We start from the raw sequence: 27,181 nt of genomic DNA, 5'->3' as shown, positions 1-27,181 counted from the left end.
CGCCTTGGCTGCCCCACTCCCGCTCTGCCCTCTCCCCTCTCCATCCAGCGGCCACCCCTGCACACATACAGCGCCTCCTGCTGCTCCTGTCGTTTGGTTGTCATGTGCGAGATTTGCGTGTGTTACGACGATTAATTTAAATCATTGATGATGCTACACAGCTCGAATGGCTGCCATCCGAAGCCTCCCACCTCGGGGTCGTATCTTTATTTCCATTTGATTTGCCCGCCCAACCCCAACCCCAGCCTCAGCCCCAAGCCACCCACGCGCACATACATTTTTTTATATGGCTCGCTGAGTGCCATGTCACAGTCTTCCAGCTTCATCTTCATCTTCATCTAGAGCTCCATTGGCATCTCCGGCCCGGCGCTCGTTAATCATTATTTTCGACATGCCACTCGTCATTTGCCTTTATTGTCATGGCGATGTAGACAAGCCTAGCATGGCGCAGAGTGAGAAGCAGGAGCAGGAGCAGAAGCAGGAGGCGACACGGCATCGCATCGCATCTCTTAGACTGTTTCCGCTGGCCCTGTTTTAATGCGGCACTTAAGCTAGCAAATCTATATACATATATCTCTCTCCCCCTCTCTTTCTCTGTCCCCGCCACCCTCTTTCTTCATCTATATATATATATATCTAGAGTAGCTAGCCACTGCATGGTCAAGCTAGACAAAGTCGCCTACTCGTACTCAAAGGCCATTAGCCATAAAATGCAGCCAAATGCAAAAACAAATTACTCGCATCTTGTTGGGTGGCTCGCTCGGGTGGTGCACCGTAAAAGTGTGGCATAATTTATGCGTTGCAGCAAAACAGCAGCCGCCAGTTTAGGCCCAGACGGCCGGCCGTCTAGGCCCATAGCCATAGGCATAATTAGTTTTCGAACTTTCAAGTTATGACCGTGTGCTATCTTTATGGCAGGCGAGGAGCGAGCCAAGCTGCTGCAGGTAGAGAGCACTATATACGTGATATATACATACATATATATGTATATACATGTGTGTGTGTGCGTGTGTGTGTGTGTGCTTGGCTACATAATGGCATCTTCATTGATTGTCGAGCACAGGCAGGGCCAGAGCCACTGCTGTGTCTGCCAAAAATATACGGCAACTGAAAAAATATCAAGCATACCATGTTGCTGCGCCGAAAATGTGCTGACTGTGTAGGTGCGTCCGCTTGGAAATGGAAAAAACCTTTAGCTATGGCAGCTGCCGCAACGACAACCTGACGCCAGTTAAATAAAAATAAAAATAACCAAAAAAAAAAAAATCTCTCTCACACACACACACAAATGGAAGGAAAACTGCAGACGCAGTCCGAAAAACTTGGCCGAGTTGGCGACGCCAGCCAGCAGCAACGGGTTGTGTGTGAGTGTGTGTGTATGCCTGTGTGTGTGTGTGGCTGTGAGTTTTGTGGCTTCATTTTTGGTGGCTGCTGCAGCATTTTTATGCAGCTTGCATCATTTGCCAGAGCTCGCAGAGCGCGCCAACATTTCGGGTGCTTAGGCAAATGCGCTCATAATTCTAAATAAGCTGCGTCGCTGACGTTAATAAAGTGGATACGGTGTAGGTGCTCTGGCTACATACAGCTGCCACGCCTCTATTTATGAGTGCAGCAAGCCAATTTCGATTATATATAGAATATATATTACAAATGTATATGTGTATTTTTGTTTGCACACACACACACACACACACCCACCCACACATATATACTTATATGATTTTTCATTTTTCTTTTTGGCAGCTAGCGCAACATTTACTTTTTACTCGAGCGGCTTTTGTTATTGCAAAAGTTTCGGGAAGCGAAAAGTTTCACATTCTAGCTACATATCAAAATTTTCATGCGCATTGTAAACAATGTTCTAATTGAGTTGAAAAATACATAACGCATTATGATTGTTATTGTTTGTGCGAAAAATAATCAGCAGGAGCCAGAGCAGGAGTCAGAGCAGGGGCAGGAGCAGATGTAGCAGCAGTGTAGAGGCAGCTCTAGGGGGTTGTATGTGTGCTTTAGCTGTAGGTCGAACAGGGCGGAGGAAGGGGGAGTGGAGGTGCTGCTTCGCATGGGTAGTGTTTGCTTTAGCCTATTAGGAAAACGCGCTGCTCTAAAAACTTGAGACACTTGGCAATTTTAGACATTGCCAGCGCAAAGTCAACACAGCGCCAGGCACTCAGCTGCAAAGAGTGTGAGTGTGGAAGGGGGGGAGGAGGGTGGAAGTAACAGTAAAATAACAAAAGATACCAGGGCTACATATGCCAAAGCCAAAAATACGTACGCTAATAGCTCAAGTGCATAGTTGGAGTTCTGAGAGCCCATTAAGGCTTTTAACTGAATAAGACGGTGTGCATTAGGCTCGCTTTTAAGATTGCAGAGTAGAAAAGTTTCATTAAATCATTAAGACTTAAAAATTACATTAAACTTCTTTACAGATATGAATTTATGCAGCAAGTTTAATGAATTTACAGCTCATTTTTATGAGAGATTTTCTTAGATTAGTTTTGTATTAATAGAAACAAGTTTTCACATGAATTCCTTTTGTTACTGTTGAGGTGAAGCTTTGAAAGTTTAGTAAAGCTCTGGTTAAGATTAAAGAAGTACTCATTATTCAGTTGGTTTTAATTTGCTGCATTTCTTTTATAATAAATATTTGAAAGCTCTTTAATGTGAAATATAATATATATAGTATAGGGTCTCTATATTTTTGTTTAATCCGAAATAAATTCCGGTACAAAATGTTCAACGAAATGCATTTAAACATTATATTATAATCGCCATCTTAAGCAACATTGAGCTTTAAGAGACTTGTATGCTACTCTAAAAATGCAAGTTTTCCTTCTTTTCTTCATTTAGCAAAAGTTTTCTAATGGTTTTTTAATAAATACATACTTAAAATGCTGTGCAAACTTATGAAATGAACAACGAAATTTTTATATGAAGTTCTACTTTGAAAGTTCATTAAAGTTTTTACTTTTTTCGAGTATAAATATAATACTTCTTCGTGTTTTATTTAATTTATTGAAACAGTTCTAGTCATTGTCAGATTTAGCCACTCAGGTCTGCAAGCCTCTTATGAGAATTATATGGTATAGAATATCAATTATATTTCATATATAGCTCAACAATTCTGTTGCTCAAATGGCGAACCATTACTAATCGCTTTAGTTCAGTTGAGTGCGCAGCACTAGAGCAGTGCAGCCCTTAAGACAGTGCACACACACCCACACACACAGCGACAAATGGCAGAGCACACAAATTAATTTAAGCTGTAAAACAATTTAAAGTTTGCGTCTGAGCGGGTTACTGAGTAGCTGAATGAGTAGCTGAGCAAGTGATTGACTGAGTGACTGGCTGAGTAGCTGCTGGCTTGACTGGCTGTTAACAATAAGTGCGGAAATTGGAGAAGACGTTGACAGTACAGCAGCAGCACGCAGCTTGCCTGCCTGCCTGCCTGCCGGCCTGCCTGCCATTCCATTATTCTGCAATTAGATGCAGTGCGATACTGAGGGTCTGCCCAAACACAAGCGGAACTTACGTACTGCAGGAAGTGCAGCAGCAGGAGCAGCAGGAGTAGCAGCTGCAACTGCAGCAGACGTTGCTTGTTAAACAAAATCAATATGAAGCATACGCTCCGTTGGACGCTGGCGCAGCATGTGCAGAACGTGATAAAGTTTTCTTGTTGTTGTTGTTGCTGGTTTTTGTTGCTTTCAATTTTCAGGTGTTTTTATTTATTTTTTTTTTTTCATTACCTTTCTGGTGTTTGTCGCCTTAATTGGCTGCAGCCACACGTATAGAAAAATGCCAGAAAAAAAAAAAAAAAAAAATAACAAATGTCAACAAATTGTGACAAGAAATCAAAATTTGTAACGACCGAGCAGAGTGACAGCTGCAAGACCAAGACGCCAGGCAGAAAAGGTGGTCATGATAACAAGCGAAAAAGAGAGAGAGAGAGGGAGAGGGAGAGAGAAAACCAGCGACCAGTTTTGTGGTGAATCTCTAACGAGATTTGATTTGAATTTAAAACAGACGCACGAAATAGCTTAACTACGCCACACGCGGCCAACAGTTGACAGATGGCTAGAAGAGGGAGAAAGAGAGAGAGGTGCGAGAGGGAGAGGTGCGAGTATATCCAGCTACTAGGCTTGGTGGCTCGTTGTGTTTGTCTAGCTGGCGGCGAGGCATAAATTACGCAAATAAATTGACAATAATGCGGACTAACCAAACGGATCTGTGCTTCAAGCCGTGAGCTATAGCAACAGCAACAGCAACAGCAAGGCCAGGCCAGGCCAGGCCAGGCACCAGCTTCCCTCTTTTGGCCAGGCCAAAAGGTAACGAGATTATCTGTGTCAAGACAATTATTTCCGCCGCATCAGCAGCGGCTTGTCCTTGTCTGGCAGCATTCGTGCGTGCTGTTAGCTGCCCCGAAATGCTCAATCCTCCCATTCAGAATTCCCAATTCGCATTCGTATTCGCATTCGTATTCGTATAGCTATTGCCCCATTTGGTGTAGCCAACGAATGTTGAATGAATGAATGATTGCTTGATGTCTCGCTGATGGCATTCATTTACATGATTGCCGCATTGCGTTTTACTGCTGCGCCACGGTAATTGCGCTTGAGGACCCGCACTCATACTCACACACTCACTCTCGCACTCGCACTCGCATTGTATTCAAATCATTTTCATTTGGGCTGCTCAAGGCGCAGGGCCAAATTAATTAAGACTTAAAGGCGTGTCAGCTGTCACACATAGCTCACACACATACACACACACGCACTCACTCACACACATACAGTTGATTAGCCTTTGGCTAGATTTGAAAGCTTGTGCTTACTCATCCAGCTGATCTCCCCCTAAAAACTCTCATCGTCTATCTTCACAGCTCACGGTCCTGCAACGACAACATTGCGCATTATCATTCACAACTCATCCGATTGCCATTGCCTCGCATGCCACCCCCACCCCAGCCCCATCGGAGTGGAGCGCTGTACCCGAATCGTGCAACTGCCCCAAGGGCATGCTTATGCAGGTGCAAAAGGGGCGAGCAGCACGCTTTATTGTCCTTCTGCGGCGCACAGGTGAGTGGTGCAACTGCTGGCTCTAAATATACATCAAGCGAGGAAGCGAGGAAGCCAGCTAGCTAGCTAGCTAGCTGCCTGCCAAAAGCGTCGAGAAAGTGACTTTTAATGGGTTTAAATCAAGTCAAAGTTGTTGAAAGTTGACTTGATTTGCGCGGATAGCGTATTACGGCCATCGCCGCATTTTATGATGCTGCGACCGTAAAAAAGTTTAAGCTACCCGAGATCAGCTCTCAAGTACTAGCTGAAGCAGGAACCGTAGCTGGAGCTGTAGCTGTAGCTGAAGCTGGAGCTGTTGTCATCGCTGGGCCACTTGATGGCTCAGCTCGTTAGGTAATTTGGCTTTGATTGGGGTTTTGGGTGCATTTCGTGCTGCATTTGTTTCAATGACGCACAACTTGTAGCTTGTCGCAAAGTTTTCATCCTCCTGCTGCTGACGTGCACTGGGAGAAAACTCGGCGACCAACTGAAGCTCGGCCCTGACAGGTGCTTGGATTTATACGCTTCGCAGAGTTGAAGCACATTGCGTAGTTGCTGCAATTGAGCGTAAATCTTAGATCGTTAACTTGGAATAGAGCAATTGCATTTTGTGTAGACTTCGAACACCTGAAAGTCGACGAAAATTGTTTTGAATTTAAGAGCTAGGAGAAGCACAAGGTTTTCATTTCACTTAGGTGCGAGAGACTTGCATCAGCTCCCACAATTATAATAATTTGCTAATATTTAGAGAGCAAAAAAATCATATTATATATAAATATTTTTTAGAGTTTTGTTCTAGATTTATAAAAAGTTGCTCAAATTGAACTAAAACTTTTAAGCTCTTTTCGCCTCTCTGCAACATTCACACTTCATTTAAGTCCAAAATGCTTGATACTTTTTCTCTGAGTGCGCGTTGACCGCGCGTTGTCAGCAACTTTGTATGCGGCTTAAAAAGTCAACAAATGACAAAAAAATAAAATAAAATAAAAAAGTTCCAGCACGCATATGTGTGTGAGTGGGTGTGTGCCACGCCCAGAAAGCAGTTGAAAATGCTCGCTTTAAACGGCAATTATCCTTTTTGGCAGCATAAAAAGTGTCAGTCTGGCTCGTATTTTATTATTCGATTTGGGTTTTAGCAGCTTTATCCCTTTTAAATGTCACGTACACGCATAGCATACCAAGTGTGTGTTGGAGTATATACATATATATATATGTATATATATATATGTTATATAGATGTCTGCTACTCACAGATATGACCAGCAGCAAAGCTAAGATTTTTATTACTTTATTTTATGCTCGTGCTGTGCTCCAGTTGGCCCGGACCCTTAAGCCAAGGCAATGAGACTCTAATGCGCGTAAAACTAATACAAATGCGTTTCTTATCCGTTCCCGCCTGGAACCACCCATCCAGCGACCCTCTTCTCCATTCACTGCCACCATTTCAAATTGGTTGTACTTTGCTACAAGTGACGGCTTATGCGGCAATATACATAAGTAATATTGTCCTTGTCCTTGTCCTTGTGCTAGCTAACACACTCTCTCCCTCTCTCTCTCTGTCTCTCTCTCCCTCTCTCTCTCTCTATCTCTCTCCTTCTCTATATGTCTGTGGTAGCCTTGAGCTGTTGCCCTGTGGTCGATATGCTCATATGTTGGCCATAGCTTAACTAAATAACCGTTTGATATCATTGCTAGCATTTTACGCCCTTATCACATTCACGTTAACACTTCAGTATCCATCAACACAGCCCAGCCCAGACTAGCCCAGCCCAGCCCCATTCTGAATATAGTTTAATGAGATACTTGCCATTATGTGAAATGAAATAATGATATTCACAAAGACAGATAAATTGAGGGCAGGCGTATTTAAATGCTGAATGGCATAGAATGAACATATTCGATACATATGAGGGATGTTTGCTCAATAATAAGCAAAAGTTGATTGAATTTCTATAAGATATGGTATACAATACCATATTGATTAGTGAGAATGTTAAGATGTATGAGTAGAGGAGATATTGTTATTTAGTCAATGTAGGAAAAAATGGTACATTGATTGGAATGACAGTTCTGTGTAGGGTTCGAGTATTTAATAGTCAGTCACTACCAACCAGAGCACTCCACTAGAAGGGGATAAGGTATATGTATAATATGATGATATGATATAATATATGCAAATGAAAATCGAAGTAAAGTGTTACCGGGTATTTCCAAGTCCGGCACTCTTGACTAGAGGTCTCTACTAGTATAGAAAGTGAAGAATAATAAGATAAATTTATATAACTAAAACACATTACAAACGAAAGTTCGTGTTTGTCATAAAAGAAGAATAATTGAATGACTTAAAAGACACATTTCAGGATATTTACTAGTCAGATACTCCCCAAGACCAAAATTATATAAAAGTTTGACTCTACTCAATATTTTGTTATATAAAACAATGAAATTACCCCTCAAGAATTTAATTCCTTATGCTAATCTATATTATTTCCAATCAAATAATTTCTCTTTTATTCGTTTTGCTTTTTATTTCCATGCATTCCATGTAAATCAAATTTTCGCATCTGCGTGCACAGCTTCAATTTCAATTACAATTAATTTTGATTTGCAGCTTTTTGCACATTTTTTAATTAAAAAGCATCCGTTACGCATGCCTTCAATATTCATAATTTACTTAAACTAAAATTCGATTTACAATAAAAGTCCTTTATCAGCTATATTTCTGCGGCAATTTGTTATGCAATTGCTCTTCTTCTTTTTTCCTTGCCATCTGCCCTCCTCCTCTCGTCTGTCTTTTGGCTTAAATGCCATGTATAAATTTTAAATGTTTTGCGTTTGACACAGAGTTCAGGGAATTTTTTTGTTCATAATCGAAACTTTGTCATTGATTGCAGTGCGTATAATAAACCGTTATGTCATCTGCATAGCGATCGCATATATATACAAATATATATAAATATATATATAGTTTATTATTTATTCATAACAATCTGGCGAAATTTCGCATGCAAGTTAATTGCAGAGCTTTTCATAAAGAGTTCATTTCAATATCAACTGCTGCCGGCAAATGCGCCAACAAATTTGATGTCGCTCAATCAATTTTGATTGCAGTGTCAGATGCAGCAAAAATTATAAACTTGAGTGTAGCCAAATATGTAAATACCCTGTATATGTGCAGACGTTTCTATATTGAAGAGGATCTAGAGAAACTTCAATAGAATATACCTAAAATACTATTTTTAAGGCAGATTTAAAAGTCATATTTAGTCGATTCTTTATTTATAATAGATTATTTGATTATTTTCTTATTGCATGTAGCACAAAAAAAAAAAAAAAAAAAATTAAAACAAAACAAGTAAGAAGGCTCCAGTCGAGACTGCTCGACTAGGAGATACCCTGAACCCTCCAAACTGATATTCTAATCATTCTGGACTTCTTTTATGCACACATACATACACATGCACGTATAAGCACGCGCTTTGCAAACTGCGCAGCTAGCAGCGGCTGCGCTTGGGCTGCACTGCAGTGTGGGCAATATAACGAGAATTTATTTGTTGAATAATTTCTTTTGTAGACATACGATCTTAATGAAAGAGCGTAATCATATGGCTTAAATGTGTGTACATTTCAAAGCACAAGTCTCTAGTACTTGAAATGCGTTTTTTACAAATTGGGGGCGAAGGGGGCGTGGTATCCAAAATCTGTAAATTACAAAATCTTTGTATCCATTAACTTTATATACAACGCAAATTTGAAGTCTCCAGGTCTAAAAGTGTTCAAAATAAGCTGAAAAAACATTGTCGATTTTTCGATTATTCTCGATAAAAAAGTTATCGGATGAGTTATCGAAAAAATAAAGCAAACTTGTACTGCCTATGGTATACACGAGTATGCTTGCCAAATTTCAGCTCTCTAGCTCTTATATCTTCTGAGATCCTTTTGCTCATACGGACGGACGGACGGACGGACGGACGGACGGACGGACGGACAGACGGACAGGGCTATATCGACTCAGCTCGTCGTCCTGATCAAGAATATATATACTTTATGGGGTCTGCGATGATTCCTTCTGCCTGTTACATACTTTTCACAAAACCATTATACCCTGATTTCCCATTTTCAATGGGTTCAGGGTATAAAAAAAGTGTGTGTGTGTGTGTGAGTGTTGATATATGGTTATTCGTTTGTTTGGGAGTTGCCATTTAATTGGTCCAAATGATTGCCAAATGAATGGCTTGTAATATCGGCAACATATTTGCCAAGCAAATTGCAAGCGAACAAGTGCCAGCCTGAACGAAGGACCCCACAGCCCATAGCAATAGCAATGAGTGCAGCAACAATAAATTGTTCATTGATTGGCTGCCATTTCGCCAGCAAACTCTCTCTATAAAAAAAAATATTTATATATTTATTTTTATGTATTCTTATATAGGTAGACGAGGCAGGTCAATAAGTAGTCATACGTAAACTACGCTCAAGTTTTGTGCCTTTCCATTACGTTAATTCCGAAGTAAAAGGACAAAGTTACATTTTCGGCCCAAGTCAATAAAAAGCCACTCAAATGTCTGCGATTAGGGCCTACACATACATAAATTGATTTTATGCAAAACTTTTCTATCATCGAGCTCAAACAAACTGAGAGCGACCAAACGAGCAAGCAACCCATCGACCAGCCAGCCAATCGCTCCATGTGGAGCAGGAGCGTGCGTTTGCACAAAGTTGAGATTAGTCGCATTGACAGGCCCAACAATGGCAACAGAATTTGTTTTAATTAATTGTCATTGTTGTCGCTGGCTGAGGGAAAAATTGTCAAGGAATGCAAATCATATCAAAGTTTGCAGATCATCTTAAAAGCGCGCAAGTCACGACCCCAAAAACTTTCCACTTAGGCAGCAAAGCGAACTGAGAAAAAAACAGAAAACAGAGCCGCAGCAGGAGCGGGAGCGGGAGCGGGAGCAGGACCGGGAGCATCAACAAAGTTTCATTGAAAATCCGTAAAACCGTTAAGCTCGCCGGTGGGTGTGGCGCATAGGCGGTGGCGCATCGTTAGGTTTTGCAACATATGACAAGAAATGACTCGAACGCTTTATAAACAGCTTAACATGCCATTGCCAGCCACGCGAGCAGCAAAAACAGCAGCAGCCAGCAGGACGAGGCTTAACTGCTATTCTGGCCACATCCTGGCCATGTCCTGCTCGCCTCACACACACACACAGACACACATAAAGCGCTTACGCTGTGGCAGATTGATTTGTGGTCGAGTTCATGCCAAATTTAACTTTAATAGTTTTTACTGGATTTACTTTTAATTAATTTTTGCGACAAGCTGCAACTGAACGCTGAGCCACCAAGCAAGCAGTTGCTTCATTTGTAACCGACTGTGGCAGTGGCAATGGCAATGGCAATGGCACTCGCCACTCGCCACTCGCTGTGGCACTGCCGGCGTTTATCGTGGCGCGTAAAGCGCAATTAATTTCTTGTCTGCTTGTAGCAGGAGTAGCAGCAGGAGCAGTAGCAGGAGCAGCAGCAGCAGCAGCAGGAGGACCCAGCCACGCCTGATACCCAGCCGCCATTAATTATGAGATAAAGCACTAAAATGTATCAAGTTGTTGCGCAACTGTTTTGCGACAAAGTTGCTGCCACAATTTACTGCGAAATGCCGACACACATACATATACATGCATATCTATGCACATATATATACATAGATTTTGTTTTGTTGCCTTATCATTTATTATTTCTGACTGTAGATATCAGTAAATTAGCATGCCCAGCTGCTCAAGCCGTTCGCTTAATATTCTTCTCAACATTGTTTGCTTGCAGAAAATCAACTTGGCCGAGCTTGCTCATGCAGACATACGTACATACATACATTGTGGTAAGTAGTTGGTGGCAGCTGCATAATGTTGCACAATCTAATTAAATGCGGAAATGCGAAGCCGTGCAACAGCAGCGGCAGACAAAATCAAAATGTCGTTAACATGCAGCCCCTTGCGTGCGTGTGTGCGTGTGTGAGAGAGAGAGAGGGAGTGGGGTAGGAGTGGGCTCTATACACAATCAAATAGACATTGGTGCCCCCCAATCGATGCAGCATTGAATTGCAGATTCTCTGCCTAAACTTTGACTATTTGAAATGCGCTGCACAGAGTGCCAAAGCGTCTGGAGTTTTAAGCCGTGCAGCCAGGCAACAACAGCAACAACAACAACAGCAACACAAACAACATGAACAACTGCTAAATCCGTATGTCAGGCACAAAAGTATTCAAAAAGAAGTGCAGCTGAAAAAGTTCACATTTCAAGATGCCATTTTCTTGACTTTTGCAACTTGGCTTTCAGTTTGCACGGCCGTTGCCGCAAATGTGTGCAACACCGCAGCCACCACCAACGCCACCAGCACCACCATCAACACCACTAGCAGCACAACATTATGTGTGTCTGTATGTGTGTGTGTGTGTGTGTGTGGGCGTGGCTGCGCAAATGAATACCCTGCTGGCGCAGAAGCAGCTTGTCGCATTTTTTCGCGAGTCTTAAGATGTCTGCCAAAAAAAAAAAAGCAAAAAAATAAAGAGAAGCAGATGAAAGCAATTAAACATAAGTACGTGCATAATCTTTAAAAATGAGAGAGACTGAAAAGAAGCTTTTGGATGTATTTTTTTTTATTTTTTTAAGTAATTATCTGTTATATGACAGCAATGAAGCGACGTGAGATTGTCTGGCGAAAAGACTTTATTGAAAACTTCAGAGCTCTGACAACAAGCAGCTATTAAAGCCTGACTATAAAAGAAGTTGATTAACCGCCTAGTGTTTATTCAAAATTAGATTGAATAACGAGCTTTGAAAGCGTATGCAAATTTTCAGATAGCTTTAATGCAGAGCTTTTAAGAAAATATGAATATTTGAGATGTTCTTATTATTATTATAATTATAAGTTTATTGAGTAGCTTAAGCATAAGAGCAAAGTTCATTAAAAAAAACTTACTCACTTAAGAGCTTCGAAAGCTCATTATATGTAGCTGTAAAAGTTATTCAACTTTTCAAAAATCACATGACAGTTTATATGCCAAAAGTCATCACTAAAAGAAAAATTCGGAAACTCTAAAAGTTCACTGAAAGCCCATGACAGCTTCACATTAATCACATTTGAAGCTTTTCAGGCGAAGCAATAGGCTTTGCTTCACAAAGTGTTTAAAGGACTTCACATTGTATATGAGCTTATACTTCGCTGATAGAACAGCTTTTGCGATGCTGGGTATCTTGAAGTCTGTCACAAGTTGCCAGACTGATTTTCTGCCAGCTTGGCGCCAGCTGCGAAGACAACAACGCCGCCGAGCTGACTGGCAACGGCCGGAGTTAAACAACTTACTTAGGCAATGTGCTGCTGACGGGTCAGACAGTCAGACAGACAGACAGAGAGAGGGAGAGGGAGAGAGAATGAGAAACGGGTTAGAGTCACTCGACTGGCAGTCAGGAAATTGTTGCATTTGGGCTTTTGTATGTTGTGCAAAAGTCAGCAGAAATCTACTTGACTTGACTTTTGCTTGCCACAAGAAAAAAAAAAACAAGGCAAAAAAAAAAAAAACCAAGCAAAAATAAGCAGTGCAAAAAAGCAACAAAAATTGAGGCCAAAATGTAACGAGACGTTAGACGTTCCGCCACAACAGCAACAACCAAAGCAACCTAGACGAAGAGGAGCTCCCATTCCGCTGCTCTGGGCACCAGCACGTATTTGTTTTAATAAAAGTTTTGCGCAAAAACTTAATGAAATGTTGCCAGCCTGTAAGAGCAACGAAAAAGGAAGCTGGGCATGTAGACATGCTCTGGATGTGTTGCTGTGTCCTGCCGTTCCTGCTGCTGCCCCTGCTGCTGCTGCCTCTGTTGCTGTTCCTTTGCATATTTAGCCACAGCTCGAGACAAGCCAAAAGTTATGTTGCTTATGCATAAAAGGAAGTTGTTTTATATAACGCTTGAGATGGCTAAAAGAATGTCTTTCAATTAAAATAATTCTCTATGTGAATGAGTGTGTGTGTGTATGTGTGTGTGTTCTCTTGTTATACAGATATTAGTGCTCATTTGTAGCGTGTTTAACAGATTTAATGCAACACTAATGAATAGATCCAATTGCCACTTGGCCAGCTTCAGTTTTTGGTTTCGACTCTGGCATTGGCTTTGGCTTTGGTTTTGGCTTTGGCTTTGGCTTTGGCAATTTGTGGCCAGCAACCAGAGGCAGCCTGTTAATTGGAAAGTTTCTATGCAATTATAAAACTTTTTTCATTATTTTGTGGCATTTTTCAGTTGCTGCTGCTGCTTCTGCTGCTTCTGCTGCATCCGTTGATATTTTGTATCTCTGTGCTGGCAATTTTTGGGCACAGGCAAATGTTTCTCGCCACAGGTAGCTGTAGCTCGAGCTGAGAGACAACTGTAACCGAGACGGACCCAACTCGTGTGTGACCAAAGTTAAAATGGAAATGAGAATGGAAATGGAAATGCATAGCTAGAAATAACACCAACAGCAGGAGCAGCAGGAGGAGCAGCAGCAGCAGCAGAAAATGACAATGTCAGTGCCAGAAATAACTTCAGGAGCGGAGCGAGGTGCGGCACACACACACACACACACACACACACATGTCATATGAGTATTTTTGTTGTGCTTGTTGGCAACGCAAAATTAATTTCATTTTGTGCAGTGCAACAAAAGGCAAGTGACAATTGCAAACTGCAAAAGCGTTTAACATGAATTTCATTAAATGCGTCGACCAATTGCCAGCAGCAACAATTAAAGCAGTGGCAGCAGCAACAGCAGCAACAGCAGGAGTAACAGCAGCAGCAGCAACAGCAGCAACAGCAGCAGGAGTAGTAGGAGTAGCAACAGCAGCAACAACATTAAAGAGAGATATTCGTTAACTCCCACACGCCTACTCACCCACTCTACCTCTCTCAGTCTCTTCTTCTCTGTTGCTGTCTCTAGGCGAACGAAAAGCCAAATGAATAGCTAAGAGGTCCCACTTGGCCATTTAGGTGCACAATTGATGTGGTTTGATTTTGTTATGGTCATGGCAACTACATAAACACAAATGCCAAGCATCGACGTCAACGCTGCTGCTGCTGCTGCTGCTGGCGCAATAACAACACTAAAAGCAATTCCCCAGTTGGCTGCTACAGGCTCAGCGCCAGCCCCAATGAAACGAATGAATAAATGAAGGCGAGGCACTAACACACACACACACACACACACACACACACACACACACACACACACACACACATACTCTGAGGCGCAGCTGTGGCAGCATGTGCACATAATAGCTGCTAAGCAACTGTCCGCTGTCTGGGTGCTTGGTCTTCTTCCTTCCGTCTGTCTGTCTGTCTGTCTGTCTGCCTGCCCGGCTGCCTGGCTTTTTGAACGTTTGAGTGCTTTGCCAATACCTGTCCCCAGTTGGCGGACAATTGTGTTTGGCATGTGCCTTGATTTAAATGATACTGAAATTGATTTGATTTAAGCGCAAATTATAATATTCCTGCCTTCAGTGCCCCATTCAGCGGAACTTGTTTGGCCTGTCCGGCCGGACACTTGTGGCAAGTGCTCAAGTGCCATAGAAGAGCGAGCGCAACTTTCAAATGGCAACGGAAGTCCGACGTAGCCCAGGCTAACATATATATACATACATCTATATATATGTGTGTTTGTATATGCAATGAAAGAAAATTGAGATCAATTTCGAACGGAAGCCTTTTTATTTGATGGCCTTCGCTGGCAGCTCGTGCCAGCTTCTGTATTTATTTGCACTTTGGCAAATATAATAAATAACTTTTTTTCCCTCGTTCGCTCAGCTACTTTTCGTATTTGGACAGCGCTTTAAACTTTGCCTCAACTGCCAATTCGATGGTAGTTCAAAATCAATAGAGAGAAAAAGTGTTGCCTACTTTTTGGGGCTGGCTGCAGAGCAGGAGGAGCAGGAGGAAACGTAGCTAAACCACAATCAATTCAATTTGCGGCAAATGTCATGTCACAGCCACAATCTCATATGTCTGTAATTATAATTTATAAACATTTAATGCCGCCTTTGTGCCGAATCAATCGAATGTATGTATGTATGTGTACATACACGTTTTTATGTGTAACTTGTCAGGGCTCATCTATTGATAGATAATCTTTTTTGTGCAGCGGCCATGGCAAGCCATTAATTATGTGAAGCGTCAGACACACACTGGCACGACACACATAGCTCAATCTTAGCCCCAACTACATACATACACACACACACACACGCACGCTGTGGGTGCTTCGGACATTTTTTCTTCTTTTTTTTTTTTTTGACACCGCATTTTCATTAAATGGATTTCAATTATATAACCAAGGGAGCTGGGTAAAAATATATTACATTAAAATTTATGAAAGCGGTTAAAACGACAGCAGCTCGTACAGTAGCTACACGCTACACACAATACATGCATAAATATGAAAAATGTTGTAGCGAAAACAAGAAAAACTGAATTCATTAAAAGTAAAAATTCAGCAAGAGAGGAAAATCACTTGGCAAACAGGCCAAAAGCAGCAACAGCAGCAGCAGCGAAAACCCTTTGATATTTAATGCCATCACCCCCTCCTCCACGCCCTCCCTCCCCCGCCCCTTCTTAACCTCTCGTTGGCCCCTGTCGCAGTTTATTTGGCAACTTAATCGCCCAACTGGCCGCCATTTCATTGAAATTTTTGGCTGTTCACGACGCGACGCGACGCGACGTTTTATTAAATTTCAGCACAGCAGTTGCTTTCATTGTTGTACACGCCAGGGGCGGCCGAGGCGGCTGAGGCGGGGGTTTTGTTTTTTATACTTTGCCCTATTTTAATGCTGCCAGGGGCGATAATAATAATGCCAGAAATACGTCAAATATTAAGCGACCTTTGGCTTATGCAACGGATAGGCAACCAAATGGATTTAAGCAAATCCCTGCGTAATTAAATATATATACACTTGTATATATCGTATTCAGAAACACGCATTTCTATTGTTGTATTTGAGGTAAATTTTAAATTCAATAGGATTATAATTAGCGCAAGTTTAAGCGGTTTTTAAACATCATTTTTCATTCTTTCTTTTTGTTTTTGTTCTGTTTTGTTAGCTATAAAATGTTTATTTAACATTTAAAAAGTATTCGCCAGCGGCCACGTTTATGGGCCGTTAAAAAAGGTCAACGCCGGCGCCGAGCTGTGCAAACAGACCAAACAAAGTGCCCCAAGTTTATTTAAAGCAAGCGAGAGTGTTTTTTCGATGGGGACTAGGCGACTGGCGCACACCCTGAACCGGAGGAGAGCCTGTGCAAATTAGAAGTCTCAAGCATGCCGAGTTCTCCTTACCAGGAATCTATATGTGTGTAAACATTCTGCTATTGCTTGTTGCTCATGCATTGAATTGAATTGCTGCATAAACATGATACCCGCTCTTACCCATTCGCAATGTGGTCAGGGTATAGAAACTCATTTTTAACAGGCGACGTGACCCTTGGGTCTAAGCCCCCATCAAGCCCGGAAATGCGAGACGCAGAGCGCCGCCTGAGCAACTCAACAATGCTCAATTAAATTAATGAACATTTTGAGAGACGCTCACATAAAAATGGCATAATTAATGGATGCGCTTGCAATATGTCTATATGTATATGTGTATATATGTAGATATGTACGACTATAGTTCATGCTCAACTTTTGTGCTGATGCACGATGCTGTTGCATGCAAAGCAATTTGCGTGACAAAACTTGCAAATAGCTGGTGTAAATTGCCCAGCCACGCCCTCGGCTGGCGCAGGGCGTGTGCTATGTGCTATGCTGACTGTTTAACTGAAAATTATTTTAATTTTTCACACAAGCGAAAAGCGGAAATTCCAATTAAAACGCATCAGCGAACTGGAAATCGTCGAAAACCAGCCAACGTCTATCTATCTGGCCGTCTCGCTGTCCCACTGTCCCGTTAGCCGCTTGCCGTCCATCAGGCTGACAGAATTGGCAACAGAATCATAAAGCGAGGCACCAAAAACGCATCCGCATCAGACAAGAGCCGATAGCCATAGAGATAACGATGCCTCAACTATATGTGTGTATGTGTATATGGGGAGAGAGAGAGAGAGAGAGAGAGAGAGAGAGAGAGAGAGAGAGAGAAGCTGAGTAAGAGGGAGATATTTTGTGACTGATTTTTCATTTATTTGTGCAAATTAAGAGTAAAAAAAAATTAAAGCCGAAAGAGATGCGAAATGTCGGCACAGACAACGTAAAATAAATAAACTGTGAAATAAACTGAGCCCCACGCAGCCCACCCACCCAAAGGGAAATAAAATGTACAATAATGTGCATATGTAAATAACGTTGTCAATGTAATTGGATACGATGCACACACACACACACACACACACACGCACATATATAGCGGGTACACCATAGCCAGTATTTACCGTAAACATAAACGTCTGCGCTTGGGCATGAGCGGCCGAGTGACTCAGCTCCAGCATATTTCTGATCAATTCGATAGCCAGTAGGAAAATGACATTACAATTTCTTATTATGCAGCTGTCATATGCGATTTCATTTGCATCTGGCACAAACGCACAGATTTCAATTATATGCCATTTAAATTGAATTATTGGAATACGTTATCAAAAGCCGGTGCTGACCTTATCTTTCAATGTATTTATTCATATAAATGCCACTCACGCATCGCATGCGTAATTAATAAACCAGACGAGAGACTTTGATTTCAAACTAATAAGAATGAAGGCAGCAAAGAAACAAAAAACAAGTGGAGAGAGGTTTACTAGAGAAAGACGATGAGCTGAATACCCTTTTATATAAAGCTGAGATATGGATTGATAGAAAAAATATATAAACATAAAATATATAAAGAAAAAAATATATATATATAAATATATATATATATAAATATATTAAAAAAAAATATATAAATTTAAAAAATATATATATTATAGAAAACTAGATAACTAAGCCTGGAAAGCATAAAAAAATATATCAGATTTTTATAATCAAATTTTCATGATCTATACTGATAGATAATAAAATTTTTAAGTTTTATTAGAACAACATTCAAATCGCTGAAAGATTTTGCATATGTTAAGTCATTAACTTTAAACTAATTCATAAATCGATTATTATTATTTTCGAATTCATCAAATCTGAGATTTGCAATTGTTATCGTGCATAAATATCTGGCACGAAATCAAATTTCAACCTTCATTCAGAATATCGAGTTAATTTCTGTCTATTCTGCTTCGAATTGCTGATGACTGGCAACAGCTGCAGCATCTTTTTGATTCGCCTTGATGCAATTATGAGTGCTGTGCACGTGCCACATGGGGCACGGCAGTCGTGCAGCACAACAAAACTAAGCAAGCACTGGAATAATAACTGCAATTATGATATGTATAGCAAAATGTGAATGTGAATGGGATTGTGATTGTGATTGTGATTGTGAATGTGATCCAAGTGCAATCGAGTGAAGCTCAATGGCTAGCGAAATTTATATTTTGCTGATTTAAGCAAAGACAAATGTAATTCAATTACAGCCAGCTGCAGCACGCAGAGAGATAGCCAGGGCTTAGAGCTGGGTGTTAAATGTCTGTGTGTGTCCGTGTGCAGAGGGACTACCCCTATTCAATCCGATTGCACACAGCGAAACGTGTTTTAAATTGCCAATTATTTGTTGTCTTTGCAGTGAATGAAGCTCGCATCAAATACGAAAAACAATAACTGCAATAATAATACAATTTCAAGCGAATAAACAAACAAATTTTATTTTCCAACGAAACGAACCAAAAAAAAAAAAAAAAAATAAATAAAATAGAAGAAAAATTTGATTAAAATGTTGAATCATATGGCAATCAGAGCAGCTTTGATAAACCAATATCAATTGCAAATTTATGTAGATTTTCTCTGATGAAATTTATATAAAATGAAACGCAAAAAACGTTTGATTTATGCTTAAAATAACAAAGTTGCCTTCATCTGTCTGTTATTTATCAGTTTATAATAATATTATGTGTTCCATGGATGCTTCTCATGTGCCGAGAGCAGCGAGATTACGCAAATATATAGATATTTGTATACTCTATAGTCATTTTAATGTGAAATGCAGTGAGAGTGAGAGAGAGAGGCTCGTGTAGATTATTGGAGAAGATTTATAGACAATCAAAAATATATACAAAATTTTATATATTTTTTCTCATTATATATATAGAAGTGAATTTGAAGATATCACATGGCTTATATCATGTTTAATAGAAGACATCATCGTATTTTGTACAACATATAGTTCATATGATAGATGATATATGTATATCATTTAATATATTTATATATTATATCACATTATATATTTAGATATACTATGTATACTAAATAATATATCTTAAATATGTACATCATATCATACCTTAACTTATCACATCATATAATGTCATACCATATAACACATATCATATCATACAATATTATATTATCATCATATTTAAAATAATTTTCCAGACTAAAAGTTTCCTATTAACTAAAATACCTCCACTCTATTTTACATTCCCTATATCTATCATAGTGCTTCACTCTTCCACGACCTATAAGCCTGCCATTAGAGCATTTCATTTTCGCCTTAACATACACAGCTTTTCTCTTGTTTCACTGTCTCTCTCTCTCTCTCTTTATGTTTCACTCGTTTTTCCTAAAATAAACATTGATTTTTGTGCCTCTCAAAATGTTTAATCAGTTTTGTGTTGTGCTCCCATAAAAAACTAATCTACAATGGCCTCAAAATAAAAGCCATAAATTTGAGCCGAATACCGAAAACCGAAAAAAGCGAACTGAATCGGTTGCTGCATAAAAAATGGCTGCACACATGAATCCCTTGGCCCGCCTGTCCGGCTGCATTTGATGGCCGGCGGATATGCTACAGATTTGTATGCAAAGAGCGGAAAATTTAGAATGGGCTGGAATCAAAAAGCAAAGAAAAAACCTAGGGCAGTTAGCTAAGGCAGGTGAAGCAGGTGGGCGTAAGCTGCTGCCGTGCTTTGTTTAGTAATTGCTTTAGTAGAGCGAGAGAGGGGGAGAGGGAGAGAGAGAGAGAGAGATAAACTGCTAACTGCAATCAAAATGAAAAACCAAATGCAGGCGGATACACTACAAAAAAATTAATGATTATTTGTTTACCAATTGGCAAGTATTATGATTTAGTGAGTTGTTGTTGTTGTTGCTTTGACCGCTGTCATACGTGTTAGTATTGATTCTATTTGCCAATGGCATTATATTTGATTTCTAATTAAAACACATTGTGCAGCTGGCAAATGCAATATGATTATTTTTTTTTATTTAGCTTTTTTTTATTGCAGCACTTGCATTTAATTAAATGCAAATAACAAATGTGCAAAAATCACATAAATTCTAGTGCAAGGTGCGAGGCACCAATTTATATTAAATAAATGAATGCCCAGCCAGTTATACAACTGTTTGCCATTTGGGAGTGTAGGTGTGTGTGTGTGTGTGAATGTGGGTGGGTGTTATGTACGGGTGGTGCAGGTTCGCGGCCATCGTGACCATTATTTATGAACGCAATCATTCATATGATATTTTGCGGTTGCGCTTGCATTTATCAAAAAATGTTTTATAACACTTGCTTAACAAAGCTTTTGGCAGTTCCATGTGTGTGTGTGTGAAAGTTTAAAGCCCTTGAAAGCAGTTGCAAAAGTTGCATTAAAAATGGATTAAAAAGCTTTTAATATTTTTGAGTCTTATCTGAAATATAATTGATATATGAATAATTTAGTGAATTCTAGAAAAATTAAATATATTTTTAGTTTAAATTTAAAAATAAAAATTGATAAAAATGCCACAAAGTTAGAGATTCTTCCACAGCACTCTCCGCTCGTCATATATCGAATTCAATATCAACTTTAATTGATATAGTAGAAGCAACACTTGATAGAAAGCAATTAAAGAGCGCTTCAGCTCTACTCTTAGTTTTCCACAGTTTTCCATTAAATTTTCAGTGATTAATGTTTTATTTTGCATTCAATTTTTATGATCGTTTTGACAGCTGTTTAAGCTGTCAGCTTTTAAGTGCGTTTCAGGCGCGTTGCCCGAAAAAGAAAGAAAAGCCCCAAACATCAACAGCAAACTCATTAAAATCATAAAATGCATTTATGACAGTCCTGTTTGCGCACAGGCAATAAGCATATATGGCTGCATGTGTGTGTGTATTGTGTGGGTATTGTGTGGGTATTGTGTGGGTATTGTGTATGCTTGGGCGTTGCTTAAAAGTGTCAAAATCCAAACCAAAGGCGCAGACAAAGTTGGCAGGCTGTGCGCTCGAGTTGCTGCGTGTATCCTTGCTGCAGCCTCACAGCCAGGCGAAGCGTGTCCTGCGGCCGCCGCTTTCGTGTTGTTACACAATTATGCATGCAACAGCTCAAGTTTTGCTGCCACTACTGCCACTGCTGCCTTCTGTAGTTGTTGTTGTTGTTGTTGTTGTAATTATACGAGCTGCCAACAACAGTTGCCTGACTATGGCAAAACACGATTAATCTTGGCAATACAGCTGTGCCTATGTGCGAAAGTTTTAGACATTGGCAAGCAGATTCCAATATGTATATGTATATGTGTGTATATATGTATGTGCACACATATACTCGTATTTATTCTGAGACTGGCACTTCAATCACGCTCATTCGTTATGCATTTGACAAATTGAAAATGCGCACAAAGTAAGTGCGAAGCAACCACCAAAAGAAGCAGCAGCAGGAGCAGCAGGAGCAAAATGAGTACGAAAAGGACGTGCTGTTTGCTTGCCAAACAAGCGCCATCAGCGCATCCTTAAACACATAATTTCCAGTTGCCAATTTCGTGGTACAGTCACTCCATGTCTCAGCACTATCTTTATACCTACTGAATCCCACTCTACCTCTCTCTCTCTCTCTCTCTCTCTCTCTCTCTATCAGTCTCTTACTCTGTCTCTGTGGTCTGCAGCGTCTTTTCATCGTCTTCTCACTTATTATTGCTTACACATTTTGCTGGCTGACCACGTTCTCAGCGCAGCGAGCGCTGGCTCTACCATTTATCATGCACTCGACAATTTTTCACTGCATAACTCAGGGCGCCACGTACGGCCAGAGGGGAGTGGCATGCTGCCACACAGCCACACACCAGCCTTGGCTTGGCTGCATCTTTCTCTTCTCCTCTTCTGCTCTAGTTTATTAAAGCATAGAATAGAGCTGGACTTTATCCGCAATCAGTGGCGCCTGGACAGTGTCACACACATACACACAAACACAAACACAAACACACACACATGGCCACTGTTTCGATAGCTTTTGATTAATGCAAGAACAAGCGAGCGAGAGAGAGAGAGAGAGAGAGTGAGAGATAGAGAGTTCACCAGATAGTACTTCCAATTTCGATTGCTAGTTTGAACCTCTAACTGACCCTAGTAGCGCATAGTTGACTTTCATTTAGCCGAGGCAACGAAGCAACGCAGCAACGAGGCAATGGCTAGAACGCTGATGCCATCTGACGTTGACTCGCAAATCAAACGGAATCGAAACGTGCGGGTCCCGCATTTCCATTCAACTTCCAATTTTCAATGGCATTTTCCATTGCGATTTCCATTCCGATTACCATTTCGCATTCATTCTTCATCATTTGCTTAGCATGTCACTCAGCACATTTGGCATGCGCTCGTCTATTTAGCTGATTGTCTGCCAGGCAGCCAGCCAGGCAGGCAGTTGCTCCTGCTCGCTGCCAGCATCGCATGTCAAAGAAGGTCCTTGTGTGTGTGCGTGTGTGTGTGTGTGTGCTCAGCATTTTTGTTGACATATTCATTGGCAAATGCAATAATGTTAGATTTAAATGCCTGACAGCGCTTAGTGCGTCTACGTGGCCTCGATGCGACACGGCCGACCGTCCGTCCGTCCGCCCGTCACGGAAATTGAAAAACCTCGCCATGCTTAAAGTTAGTAGTTCGATTTCAGCTCTCCCCCTCTCGCTCTCTCTCTCTCTCTCTCTCTCTACCACTCTCTCTGTCGATTTTTCAACGTCGTGAGTTGACAAAAGTTGTGTAAATTATTTTGCCAGCGTGGCATCGAGTCGCCTTCAGCTTTTGACACACTTTGATGTCAGTTGCATGCAACCGAACTAATTTCCAAGCAGCCAATGCAAGCAACAGCCCCAGCCCAGCCGCTCCGACTCGCTGCTCAATTGATGAATGACAGGCGGCAGGAACTAGTCGAGTAATGCGGGCAAAGCGCTTCAGAATGCCTTAAGCTTAGTGGCGTTCGAGTGGCGCTGTAACTGCAGGAGTAGCATCATCATCATCGCCATCAACATCATTATCATCGTCTTCATCCTGTTTGTTACGAGTATTACGATTATTATGATTTTCAGTTTAATGAAAAGTGCAATTTGTGCCACGCCCCGCCACGCCCTTGCGCTGCTCAGCTCAGCTCGGCTGCTTAAGCCTCGCTTCACTTCAATTCAAAAGCAAATGTGCAACTCCCTCTGTACGCCTCTCCCTCTCTCTCTCGCTCTTTCGCTTTGCTGTGCTAAGACGTAGACAGCTGAGGCGAGCGCCCAGCTGCTCTGCTCACTGCAGCCACTTTACAATCTTATCGATTTTTGTTTGGCTTTTAGTGACCCGCCTCCAGTCGTTGGCTTTGCCTTTGCCTTTGCCTTTGACTTGGCTCTCCTTTGCCTTCTCCTTCTCCTTCTCCTACTCTTTCTTTATTTTTTTTCATCGCCCAGCTTTATGCATTTGGTGGCAGCCACTTTGATGACATTATTGAGTGGCCGTCCAAGCTCAACCCCAACGCCCCCAGCCCCTGCCCCTACCCCAGCCACAGCAGTGCTCTGGCCTTATCCGTGTGCTGCATAATGGAATTACGCTTTTAGCTGGTCTCGCTTTCTTGCCCAGCTCGCCCTCTCTCTTTCACTCTATCTCTCCTTCTCTCTCTCTCTCAACTCCATCAATTTCAAACAGCTTTTTACAACAAATTAAATCAATCGATCAAGCCGCCACGCTGACCGAACAAAAACTGTGTCAATCAATTAGTTTTGGTCCGCACACCCACACACACACACACACATGCACACTGTGAAAGGACCTCTCACACTCAACGCAATAATTTTAATGAAATACAAATATAAATGAAGCAACGGCCCAACAATGACAGCTCAAACGGCGCTCATCAATCGCCCGAAACTTTTATCAAATCAGCCGGTCGAAATTATTTCCGGCACTCGCCTGATTAGCTGCTGCCCCCGCTCATCAGCATTTCCCGGCACATTTCCCGGCACATTTTTGCGGCTGGCCACGTGCTCGCCATCTCAAGTAGTGCCAGCAAAATCTATTGAAAATGCAAAATAAATAAGCCTGGCTGGCCCAAGTAACTCGAAATGAACAACGAGCAGTTACCCTCTGGCAAGTGGCATATAGCTGAGCTATGCTTGCCAGTCGTGCATACCCGCCCGCTGCCGCGTCTCGGCATTGTAAAATACACAAGCAGCCGCAAAAAAAACGAGCGGAACCGTCTAAAACGAATGACAAATTTTAATGTCAATAGCCAAAGACGTGCGCTGGGCGTGGCCCGTAGAAAACTAGATGGAAGAGGCTGCCAGCTAAGGCTGATGATGCGGCTAAGGCTGAGGCTGAGGCTGAGGTCCTCGCCATTTGCTTTAGTATCTCTGCGCCGACTTTCATGTTCATTTTAATTTGTCTGAATGTCGTTGCAGGACGCACAAACGATTTGTTTTGGCTGGCATCGTCTATTGGTTTTTTCGGCAGCTCTCACTCTGTGTGTGTGTGTGTGTGTGTGTGGAGGGTTTATTTGTATTAATGAAATAGACATTTTGGGGTCATGCTAAAGTGATTTTTCAACGTCCTGTCCGGGACAGCAGCAGCCAGTCGAACCACCACGCGCGTTGCCTCCTCTTCTATCTTATGTCTCACGTTTCATGTTCCTTATCTGCACCATTTGCCATTTCGTCTATTTTGTTGCCTTGCTTCTTGTTGCTCTTTGTTTTGTATTTTGTTTGTCGCCGTGTTTATTTTGGCTTTGTCTTGGCTTTTGTCGCTTGTTTTCTGTTTTTCCTATTTTTGCTGCTGTTGCTCCTGCCAAACGAATCCTTTCCGTGCGGCAACAATGGCCAACTTTTTGTAGTGGATGCTGCCGCTGCAGCTTTCGTGGCCTTTCAGCGACACTCGCAGCAAAGTGAAACTAATGGCAGTTAGTTTTGTTAAGTCGATAAAACTGTCAGTGATATGGCAGATTGTGTGGCAGCTGGCGGGTCCTTTTTGCCGCAAGCAACTGCTACGGCGCTCCAGCACCACTCCGGCGCTTTTTGTCACCTACTGTGTGGGCGAAATGGATTTGCAGGCGTTCCACATTCCACGGCTGCTTTTTCTTTTTATTTTGAGTTGGGTTAAAAAAGTTAAATGAAGTTGCCACAGGCATTAAATTTCCGCCATTATCAGACAAGTCAGCCCAACCCAGCCCAAGAACCCGCCCGCCCTACAGCCAGCTCGAATGCAAATGAAGCTGGCTGCAAAAGTGTTGCATTTGTCGTTGCATGCCACCAAGGCGGCGTGGGCGTGGCTGCTGGGCATACTTGGGCCAAAAGTGAGTGACATTTTATGTACATTTTCTTGGCTTCGCTGCCAGCCAAACTGCAGCCGTGTTTTATGCACATTCGCACATTTTTGATAGGCCAGAGAAGGAGTGTGTGTGTGTGTGGGTATGTGTGCTAATGGGCGCCAGAAATAATGTTGACTTATTTCGCTGCACTTTTTCTCTACAAATGACTTGCCATCTCTTCATCAACATCAGCAGCAGCGCAGGAGCAGCAGGAGCAGGAGCAGCAGCAGGAGCTTTCAGCTTATTACTTTGTGTGCAGCACACACAGGCGACGTTTAGCTGAAGCGCATTCATTGTGTACATTGTACAATGGCTCGACTAGTCCATATTTCAGCAAGGTAGCTGAATTAATTATCACATATCACAGCTGGCTCACGTATCCTAAATCAAAGCATTTAACGCCCCTAATCCGCTTAATGCAAAGGGTTCTCTACACCACAAACACAGAGAAAGAGAGAGAGAGAAAGAGAGAGAGAGGAAGAGAGTGAGAGAGAGAGAGAGAGAGAAACTCACTCACAACAGCTTGTTTGGGTTAGCTGTGCAAGTGCACTTGGTGAAGAGACGGCGTGAAGAGGCAAAGGGCTGAAAGGCTGAGTGTGCAGCGTATTTAGCAAATTAAAATGAAAATCCTTGGCCCAGGCGACCGCAGCACAAAAAAAGAAAGAAAGAAATAAACACCTAGCGTCACAAAAAGTGGTAGAGTGAGAGAGAGAGACAGGTAGGGGGGGAGAATGGGAATGAGCGACAGAGATGAGGGACAGCTCGCTTTAAGTCCTCGGCGCGGATAACGAACAAGTGGAACGTGGAGCGTGGAGCGTGGCTTGGGCAGGTCGCTGTGATTGGCAGCAGCCATCAAGCAAGTTAATTGCCCACAATTTAGAGAAGAGAACGCTGTGAAGTGGACACCACCCAGACCCCACACGCACACACACACACATAGACTCCACTTCCGTTGCGCTAGCAAAGCTCATCAATCGAATTGAAGTCGGTCGCACCATAGTGTCCCCTTGACGCTGCCAGTCGCCAGCTAAATCTCGACCATTTGTGACGCTATTAGGCAGGAGACGGGTCAGTCGGCCTGCCTGCCCGGACTCTTCTCGCTCTCTCTCTCTCTCTCTCTCTCTCTCTCTCTCTCTCTCTCTCTCTCCCTCTATTTGTATATGGCCATGTTTGAGGCCATTATCGTGTATGGTGCGTTATTAACTTTTGCTGCCTGTCAACATTGAAAATTATATGCTAGCCAACCACAAAACGAACCCCACACACACACACACACACATAACCATTGTGTGTATGTGTGTGTGCTATTTTTCATGCTTTGCTTGCCTCTCGCATTCATTACGTGAGTTGCGTTGGCGACGAGCACAAGGATTCACATCCTTATGCCCAACCACTTGCCATTAGCGCAGCAGGAGAAGCACATTTAATTTTGTTGTTGCTGCTGCTCCTGCTCCTGCTGCTGC

General features: G+C 41.8%; 1 long non-coding RNA gene across 2 annotated transcripts in view; it reads left to right on the top strand.

Annotated features, from left to right (window-relative positions):
- Nucleotides 1–27,181, top strand: part of LOC149269053 (uncharacterized) — a 43,859-nt gene that overhangs the window by 11,955 nt on the left and 4,723 nt on the right. Inside the window, exons 2-3 of one of the 2 annotated variants that reach the window (XR_016269656.1) lie at nucleotides 4,880–5,075; nucleotides 10,878–10,932. This is a non-coding gene — a long non-coding RNA (uncharacterized LOC149269053). Of the gene's footprint in view, nucleotides 1–4,879; nucleotides 5,076–10,877; nucleotides 27,145–27,181 lie in introns of those variants that run through there. The other variant, XR_016269655.1, reaches the window with a different exon arrangement.

Source organism: Drosophila arizonae, chromosome 4 (genome assembly GCF_054131065.1).
Source record: "Drosophila arizonae isolate 15081-1271.41 chromosome 4, UAZ_ARI_1.0, whole genome shotgun sequence".
NCBI classification, from domain to species: Eukaryota; Metazoa; Arthropoda; class Insecta; order Diptera; family Drosophilidae; genus Drosophila; species Drosophila arizonae.
This window is presented reverse-complemented; position numbering and strand designations above follow the sequence as displayed.